The sequence below is a fragment of the Squalius cephalus genome, assembly GCF_949319135.1.
Source record: "Squalius cephalus genome assembly, chromosome: 5".
NCBI lineage: Eukaryota > Metazoa > Chordata > Actinopteri > Cypriniformes > Leuciscidae > Squalius > Squalius cephalus.
In genome coordinates, this window is record NC_137126.1 from 44,659,251 (window position 1) to 44,670,110 (window position 10,860).

The following is a 10,860-nucleotide window of genomic DNA, read 5'->3' on the forward strand; positions in this document are numbered from 1 at the left end:
GTCCCAATTCGCATAGGCTACTATCCGTCCTAAATAGTATTCGAAATTAGAATTAGTGTGTCCCAAATCGTAGGATGTTGAAATGAGTATTCCAAAGATACCCAGATGGTCTACTTTTTCTGGTTTGAGTCTGGTTTGCACACTCGAACGGGTTCGATTCGATTCTAGGGTTCGATTAGAACTACAAGGAGTTTAAAAACTACAAACACGGCGGATGTGCGTTTCCGACGGTTAAGTTCAAAGGTTTAAACTTTAGATAAAGGTGTTTGAGTGATTAATAATCAGTCTAACCTGACGAAAAGATACTTATTCAATGTTATCCACATTATGTTTCATCTGCAACAGCATTGTGAACTTTTGTAAAGATACGTTAGTTCAGTAACTTGTAAATGCATCATTATCCAAAATGAAAACACATGAAGAGAGTTCTCCTACCCAGTGCTGGCAGATCAACGTGCTTCTATATTTCTCTCCGAAACGGTAGGAAATTAAATTAAATTAAATGTGGAGGATTCGAGATTGTTCTGTGACAAGATGATTGACAGGGCAGTTAAACGGTGACATGCACTAGTGCGGCTGTATGACATAATTAGGCCACAGGCCAGTATTTTCTATGCTACTCACTCAAAACTGTATTTTTCTTCACACACACACACACACACACAAACTAGGCTACACACTTTTAAGGTATAGTAGCCTACAGTATAAGTAGCCTAAGCTAGGAATTGGGATGCAGCGCTTACAAAATTAATACACATAGTATACATAGTGAGTATATAAGCGTATATTGCGTAATTTGAGACACATTTTGTCATATTAGGCCTACCCTACATAATGTTGTTGTTTTTTTTTGTTTTTTTTTTACATAGGCTATGCGTGTTTACAATGTTCATTAATTATTTCTGTTTCTCATACCAACACAGCTATTAAAGTCATATTGTTTTATCAGATTTATCAGTCAGATTGCATTATCAAAGTTTTTCAGAGTCATGTAGAAATGGAAAACTGAAAGTCTGGTATCGAGCCGCCACTGCCCCGCACGTCCACCAGATGGCGCCTTCTCGACAGAGTTCATTCACTAATCTGGCCCGAACTTCACCGCGCTTCATAATGAATGGTTTTACGCAATGGAAAAGTACCAGAGCACGTCAAGCTGCCCCCCTCTGGCTCTCTAGCCTTGTATGGCTGACAAAACCAAACAAACCAGTGAAAACATGAGTGCACTGTGCCATCCACCTCGTGAAACCTCAGAAATGGGGAAATACATTTCTATGTAACTTTAGTGACTTCAGCTCACGGATGTGATGAAAAATTGTAGAAGGAAGTAAAGTGAAACTTTGCACTACTGAAAGATCCGGACTTTTTCTGAATTTTGAAATCAATACATCAGTAGCCTATGCTATGCAAAGATCTAAAAATAGCAGTCTGCATGATCACAAAGTCTTGATAAGGTCTCTTTTGTTAACATTAGTGAATGCATTTGCTTACATAAACTAACAATGAGTAACATTTACAGAGTTTATTATTAGCCATCTTTGTTAAAGTTGGTTAATTTAAAAAAAAAAAAAAGGCTATAACATGGTGCATTATGTTTGATTTTAGAATAAAATGATTTCACAGAATAAAACTTTTTATCTCACAATTCTGACTTTTCCTTTGCAAGTTTATATCTTGCAGTTCTGACTTTATTTCTCACAATTGCAAGATATAAGCTCACAATTGTAGGAAAAATAGTTTATTCTGTGGTGGAAACAAGCTTCAATAAGACATAATAGGGCTTTACATGCTATAGAAGCATTGTTCATTGTTCATGTTAAATAATGCAGTTAACTATTGTTAAAAAATTTTTACCTTATTGTAAAGTGTTACAGACAAATCTGTTCTTAAAATAAATGTTACAGCCTGGACTGATTACAAGGTGTGCCGGTTGTTTCTGTGTGGATTTGGATCAGACATTACCAGTTCTGCTCTAGAGACGGTTTGATTGTACAGTGAGATGATTTTTAATGTACCGTATGAAGGTAAATGTTGGGTTAGATTGATTCACCACTGATTCTTCCAGACAGTTTGGGCGATTGATGTCACAATGCAGTGTCACGCTGATGTGACACATCTCTGCCTATGTATTGTCGCAGCTAGTGCTAACATATATACACCAGATGATGTTTAAACTGGCACAAAGACTGCACCCAGACCGGATTACAGCAGTCATGTTTGTGAGACTATTCTTGTGCTTTTGTACAGCATGTGAACTACAATGCACAATTGTGCTTTTGCTTTGAACATGTTACTGGTGAAGAAAGAGATTTTGACAAAAGAGTGTGTGTGTGTGTGTGTGTGTGTGTGTGTGTGTGTGTGTGTGTGTGTGTGTGTGTGTGTGTGTGTGTGTGTGTGTGTGTGTGTGTCCTTCATCCTTCGTGGGAACTGGCAAGAGTTTTATCTGTTCCTTATCTTTGTTTTTGTGAAGGTCGTGTTGAGTGCACGTGTGAATTTCTGTATTGTGTGAGTATGAGAGTCGCTGTAATCATCTGTGGCACACCAAACATAAAGAGTTTATTGATATCCAAGTGCTATAATATTTCCCACAGCCAGTACCTTTATATTTACCTTACAACAACATTACAACTGAGAGGTTTCCGTGTAATAAAAAAAGCCTTTATTTTCTCTATTGAGAAATGTATTTTTATTGATTAAAGGTACACTATGTAACTTTTATTGTTCAACATTAATACAATTTAAATATTCAGTCAATACATTACCAATCCTTCTTCAAAAATGTGTTTTTGTCTTATAATTCACTATGGTAAGTTTATATTTTTGACCTGTCGGTATGGTTTTCGCTGGAAAATTGGGCTACTTTGACGTGTGTGGTGTGGGACTGGCGTATGTTAGTTGTCACAACGAGTGAGAAAGACACGGAGCTGCTAAATATACCCTGGAAATCCAGAGTTCTCGCGAGAGCACAAGTTAAATTTGTGCAGCGAGTTTACTCTGGCGTTGAGTAACGATGCTCATGCCCTTGTATCCGAGCTGCACCAATCACATTGGGTTATCTGATATAGGCGGGCCAGAGGCGAGCTAATCAGATGACGACAGCGCTGTGATGTCGAAGTCATTAATAAACACTGCAAGATGGCTATGGATGAACACCAGTTGTTTGAAACGGCTTTGGCCGCTACAATGAACGAGTTAGACTTGGCTTTTTATCTAAAAGAGGAACAGAAGACGCCGCTCGAATCGTTCCTTTGCAAGAAGGGCGTTTTGCTGTTTTGCCGACCGGATACGGCAAGAGTCTAATCTACCAGTTAGCTCCGCTGGTAGCTAAGCGTATGGGGCTTGCTGTGATTGGTTGTAGTGTTATCCAATTGCGTGCAGTGAGATTTTCAAATGCATGCTTGGTGCCGCCTCTCGAGCTGGAAGATTTTCATTAGTCGAAGCCAGACCGTTAATCTTTCAGTAGTTGCAAGTAGGCTACTAATAATGTGGATAGATGCCGTAATGGAAACCGTCCAGAGAAACGTATGGGTCCGAGAACGTTGCCAGCTGTGGTGGGAAAAATGCACGTTCTTTACAGAAAATGAATGGTTCTGCAACTTTCGGGTGCGAACTGTGAAGGCAAACATTTCAGTATATTTGCGATGTAGCCTACATGTACTTCGCACTCGACTGTATCGCAAACCCACACCGCTCTCAGTTCCGGAGAGAGGATGGGGAATGATGACAGTGAGTGGGGTTTTGTGTGACGTCCACCTCTGAATGCAGACACGATGGCTGGATTGCGTTTACATTACACTGAGATCCGAGATTACATGCGTCCTCAACTACCTCCGAACCTGGACACGCTGATCGGATAACATTACCATCAGAAGCGCATTTACACTTGCCTTTTCAATGTGTATGTGGACAACATCCAGATACAGGTCGCATGTTAATGCCAAGTGTAAACTCAGCCAGTGTCTCTGGCAAAAAGAGAACGCGACTGAGCTCGTAATAAAACAAGAATCAAAATTGGCTTGGCTTTTCAGAGATGGCGAGAACTGAGGGATTTGAAATGTAAAAGCAACACAGAGATTTTTATTTATTTATTTTTACCTTTGTTTAACCAGGAAAAGTCCCATTGAGTTACAGTACCTCTTCTCCCAGGGAGTCCTGGCCAAGACAGGCGGCCAAAAAGTAAAAAAAATAAATAAAAGACATAAAAGACAGGACAAAGATTACACACTACACCACAATTCTCTATACACTATACATACACAAACAAGACATTATACTTAACGTAGTAAAAATATGTGTTTTTATTAGTCAACAGGTGAGTATGGTATTTTATTGAACGGATACATTTCCACATGTAGCTTTCTAACAGAGTTCACTGTAAAGCATTATCTATTGTGAAGATCATTGTGGTTGTTGTAGCTGTGCTGGAATTTAGTTTCAAGGAAGTACCATTTCTATTAATAGGTAAAGATACAGTAATGTCTTCAGATAATCAGTTTGAGATCCTTTCCATCTAAACTGATTACATATCTAAGTATAAGTCTAGTAGTGAATGTTTTATGAGCAGTATGATAATCATATTCATCTGCACAGTCATGCAGAGCCGAAGCACAACCAAAACAATGTTCTTCTGCCAAATGCATGCATGTGGAAATGTATCTGTTCAATAAAATACCTAACTCAGCTGTTGAGTAATAAAAACACATCTCTGTGTTGCTTTTACAACATTTTGAATCCCTCGGTTTGTTTTTGTTTGTTTTTACCATTAGAGGGCCAAAAGTTACATAAAACCTTTCAGATAACATACAAATGTATAAAAGACAAACCTACAATGAGCTCTCAGACTGCAATAATACATGCCAAAAGTCACTGTGAGATCAGTAAGATTTTTGTATGTGTATTATGCTCAGGTGCCATCAAAAATACAGTAAAAACAGTAATATTGAGACATATTTGCAAGTTAAGCTAATTGTTTTCCATTTGGATATAATTTTAAATATAGTTTGGTAACACTTTATTTTGATGGTCCCTTTTGAACATTCTGTTGACTAAGTTACTTTGCAACTTCATGTCAACTGACTCAGTAGAGTATTGGTAGACTGTTTGTTTAATATCTAATAACTCTTTATTTTGATGGTCCTCCAACAGACATTCTACTGACAATAAGTAACTTTGCAACTACATGTCAACTTATTCTAACTCTACCAGTCTACTAATACTCTACTAACACTCTAATGAGAGTTAGTAAACATGTAGGTGCAATGTTACTTATAGTCAACAGAAAGTGTTAAAGGGACCATCAAAATAAAGTGAAGCCTATAATTTATTCATGTGCTGTTATTCCCATTACTCCAGTCGTCAGTCAAAGTTTGCAGTGCTCCACTTAACTCAGCACTGCTTAGTTTGATTTTTTTTTTTTTAAGACTTTATTGAAGACTTTTAAAAAAAGAAATTAAATCCCTGAATCTTCTGAAAAAGTGGGCTGTTATTGTGCTCTATTGAAGAGGAGGAGGAACAAAGAGATATTCAAGTGTATGGAAATGTCATAGAAGTAAGCTTCCTCATATACAGTATATCACCACTCTTTCAGGCAGATAAAAGAGTCACTCTTGTCTCTTTGAGGTCAAGGCCAATACCATTAACCCCAAACTAACAAACAAGCAGTGTTACTCACCAGCCCTCCCACATACAGTGAGCTTTCCTCATGGCTCCTCCACACGGGTGAGTAATCAGTCCCTTTCTTTTATCAAATACGAACAGGAAACACTCTCTAGTAAACATACAGTATAACTAGACCAATAATAACTTATGATTTAATGATATATTTGCTTATATTTTTCTGCTTAATATTATATTATATTATATATTAATTTAATTTATTGTTAATATTGATAATTATAATTATATAATAAAATCAATCTACTAACAATAATTTAATTATAATTAAATATATATTGTTTAAATGTTGTTATTATTTTATAAACATGAATAGTGCATGTTATGTTTTAAATGTTGTCTAATAATTATTTATATAAAAAAGCATTAGCATTTGGTTTCTAGGTTAAAGTTTTGCCCCTACACTATGACCTAAAATATATATGTTTAGCAATTAATTCAGAACTGCAAATCACAAAAGTGCAAGTTTTTAATGTTACTATGGAAATAGAAACTCAACGTCCACTCAAGATTGTGACGCAATTGGTCATTCAGTTTTGTGTACGAGCAGACACACAGATGACGAACTTTGTGACAAACATCCCCTGATGAAAAAAAATAGTATACTATAAAAAATAGTAAAAGTATACTTGCAGCCAGACTAATTATCAGTACACTTCAAGTGCGTTAATGATTAGTTAACTTGAAGTGTGCTATTTTTAACAAATAATAAAAGTATAAAAAAACAAAAAAAGTATATTTGTAGTTGTAATTAAATTGTAGTAAAGCATTTCTTTAAGTGTATTTAGTGTACTAAATTGGACCAACTTCAAGTATACTTAGTATACTTTAAGTATATGCCTAATTACATGCTTGATTAGTGATATTAAAGTGTACTTTATTTGTGTTACATTAAAAATTCATTACGAGTGTCTTTGAAACATACAAGCAATATACCTATATAGGAGGGAGGGGACCAGGAAAGGTCCATGAGCTGGGACTCGAACACGGGTCTCCTGAAGCACATATCGGCGTACTTGCCCAGAAGGTTATCATGGTGTGATGTATTTGAGTAAAAAGTATAGGCTCACTAATACCTTTGGCTTATTCCAAATACTACAAATTGCATACTTCAATATGTCTTCAATAACAAATGTACATTATTAGACAAATAAAACTTAGCTATACTTTGTTCAAAATATATTGTATACTATAATGTATTTTGAAAGTATAATTTCAATGCATTGTTACAATGATCATTTCCAGCACACCGTTCAAATATACCTAAAATATATTTTTAATAAAGGGCAAATAAATACACTTTTAAAAAAATAAACTGAATTTTCACTTCAAGTATATTTTTCTAAAATGTATTTTTCTAAAATACACTAAAGTACAATTATTTTAAAGTGTCTTAAATGTTGTATTGTGAAAATAGGTAAAAGCATGATGCTAATTTTAATATATTTAAAGAGAGTACAATTTTTGTTAGTATATTTGCAATGTACTATTGAAAAGGGAATATATTTCAGATACAATAAAGTATACTTTTTTTCACTAGGGTCCCTCAGGTGAAATATCGAGGTTAAATTTGTGGTCTGTTTCTGTCTGGATGCTTTGATTTGGAATAATTACTGTTCATTATTTATTTTGTTAGGAAAGTTGCTCCTCCAGCAAACCTAATTGAATAATTAGTGAATCAGACCTCAAATAATCACAAATAATACCGCTTTCTGTTCCACCCACAGATCAGTTATGTAAATGTTATGTAGATAATTTGTGAACAATGTAGAAACATGCCAGATGGGTCATTCCATCAAGCATGGTGGCATCTCGTTTATTTATTTATCTGTCCATCCATCCATTCAAAATTGAAGCTCATCTCATGGATAAATAGCGATATTCGTCTATTGCATCAACAATGTTGACGGCTCGAGCGAAATTTCCTTCGAGATGCTGACTGTTTCACTAAATAATTTCCAAAAAAACAGCCAGAGCAGCTGAGAATAAATTCTTATCTGACATCATTCCAAAACGCTCTTTTCTACTATCGACTCTGTCTTAAAACCTTCTGTTAAGTCCTTTTCTATGATCTCTCCCACTGAGTCATACTTTTGGTCATACCTAGGATATCCAGATCAACCAAAGGAGGAAGATCATTTTCACATTTAGCTCCAAAACTCTGGAATAGCCTTCCTGATACTGTTCGTTGCTCAGACTCGCTCTCCCAGTTTAAAACTAAATTAAAGACGCATCTCTTCAGCCAGGCATTCATATAATACTTTTAATCTTACAGTTAAATCCGGTCTCTAGTTCATAAACGCCAGAGGAGAACTGGCCCCCGACTGAGCCTGGGTGCTCCCAAGGTTTTTTTTCCTCCATTAGGTCACCTGATGGAGTTTTTCGGTTCCTTGCCACTGTTGCCTTTGGCTTGCTCAGTTGGGGATACTTAATTTAATTAATCAATCAACAATACTATTGATCAGCATTACCAAACGTGGACGTTTTACACTAGAAACAAACACTGATGTACTATTTTATTTAATACTGTGAAGCTGCTTTGATACAATCTGTATTGTGAAAAGCGCTATATAAATAAAGTTGACTTGACTTGACTTGACTTGAGTGTGAAAACTTCCTTAATTTCTTCACTGATAAAATTAACATTACTCGAGCACAAGTTTTTACCTCAAGAGAGCATGTTCCCGATCCTACTTTCTCCTGCTCGCAATGGAGCCACTTTGAACTGATCTCTTCATACAGCTGCAACACTATCTGCACATTAATTCTATTTCAGATATTTTTCAGTCTGGTTTTAAACCCCTTCACAGCGCAGAGTCTGCTCTTTTAAAAGTTCTTAATGACATTTTAATAACGACAGATGCTGGCGATACCATGGCTTTAGTGCTATTAGACTTGAGTTCAGCTTTTGACTTTGTAGATCATAAGATTCTCCTATCTCGGCTAGAACGTTCGATCGGTATCTCAGGTATGGTACTCAAATGGTTCCAGTCTTTCCTATCAAACAGAAGTTTTTCTGTTAGATTAAGTACTCATCTATCTTCTGCGACTCACCTCAATTGTGGGGTACCCCAGGGATCGATTCTGGCACCCCTACTATTCTCATTGTACCTGCTTCCTTTGGGATCAATTATAGATTTGGTGTGTCGTACCATTGTTATGCGGACGACACCCAACTCTACATACCCATAAAACATAATGAAAACACTACATGTAAGAGACTACAAGAACTCAAGCTGTGGCTCACAAACAACTTCATGTTGCTTAATGACGATGATAAATCATCAAATTTGGTCCAAATGAGCTCTCTGACAGAAATTGTACCGATCTTGGCACCCTCACACCACACCTCACTTCCAAAGTTAAAAACTTAGGATTTTATCTTGATAGTAGTCTTAAACAAATGAATGCCACAGTTAGAGCCAGCTTTTACCACTTACGCCGGTTAGCCAAAGTCAAGCCATTTTTAAACAGAAATAGCTTTGAAACAATTATTCACGCTTTTATTTCAACACAACTTGACTATTGCAACTCGGGTTACCTCTCTCTTCCATCTCTCGTCTTCAGATGGTCCAAAACGCGGCTGCCCGTCTGCTCACTGGCAGCCGAAAATGAGATCACATCACCCCAATCCTACGTTCTCTGCATACCAGTCCGATACAGAATTGATTTTAAAATGTTATTATTTGTTTATATTTGCTTAGCAATCAGGCCCCCAAATACCTTTCAGACTTAATTATCACTCATAATCCATCCAGATCACTCAGATCAAGAGATCAACATCTCTTGGCTGTTCTACGAGAGGTGATCAAGCTTTTGCAGTAGTCGGCCCTAAGCTGTGGAACACCCTACCACTACATGTTCAATCAGCTTCCACATTAGCTGAACTCAAATATTTGCTGAAAACACTTTTTTTTTTCTCTAGTGCGTTCAATGTACCATAACTAGTATGTTTTTTGCCTTGTTTTGTTTTGTTTTTCTTACTTTACTGTACAGTACTTTGGCCAACCAAGGTTGATTTTAAATGTGCTTTATAAATAAAATTGATTTGATTTGATTTGATCTTAATATACTGTATGTTCTATGAATAAATTCATATAAAATGATGCTGAACATTAGGATTAGAAAATGGTTATTTACTATTGGCTGGCATGCTTTTTTTCAGTGGTGTTACACTGAATTCAATATAATGGAAACCAGTAACAATACTGTATCTCCAGGTTTAACCCTAAAGCCTACTGTATCATATTTGATATACAAATTTCTAAGGCCTCTAAATTATCAACATGATCAAAACTTTGCTGTTTAACATGTCTACTACAGGCCTTCTGTCGTATGATTGTTTATACTTTTTATCAAGTAAAAGGCCTTTTAGTATAATTGAGAATAACTTTTATATTGAAACAACTTACATGATTACATGATTATCTATACATCCTTTTTTTTGAAAATGTTAACGTGAGTATCAAATCCATCAGGGTTTTGAGGAACGTTTATTTGTTCATCACTCAATCATCATTGCATTATATGTTTTGATCATAAAACTAAGCATTTAAATATCATCTTACTGAGACATTATTTAGAGATACAGAGACAACTGGTGTTTATATGCATTTTATGTAGGTATCCACCATAATGTAATAAAGATCTCATTGATTTACATTACAAGCTATGAGAATTTCATCATAGGTTTTGTTCATATAAATATCAGCAACTGCACCATTTTACATATTTTTGCAAGTTTTTTTCCCCTCCTCAAATATGAGCTCCATATTCTCACTATATGAGCCATAAAAGCCTGATGTATCAAATATAATGTACTCAACATTTTGTCTAAAAGTTTCTGACTATTATTTCATATGGCAGGCTTTACATTTTGATTAACAGTCATAAATGGCATAGCATCAATGACTGCAAACCAACTTTTAAGAATACAGTGTAACGTTCCTTATATAATAAGTGGAATTAAATAAAGAAAAGTCTTATTTTGGGGGCCTGCGGTCAGAGAGCGGTTATCCATTTGAATTATTTTGCTCTTTTAAATAGGAAAAGTTGGCCACTGCAATTGTACAATCACACTGATATAGGCTATTGTATGTGGTTTATGGGACAAGGAAAGGAAAATGTAAAGAGAGATGTGAAGTGACAGTGGGACGAGAGGGTGGAGCTCAAACACAGAGATGGTGTGAT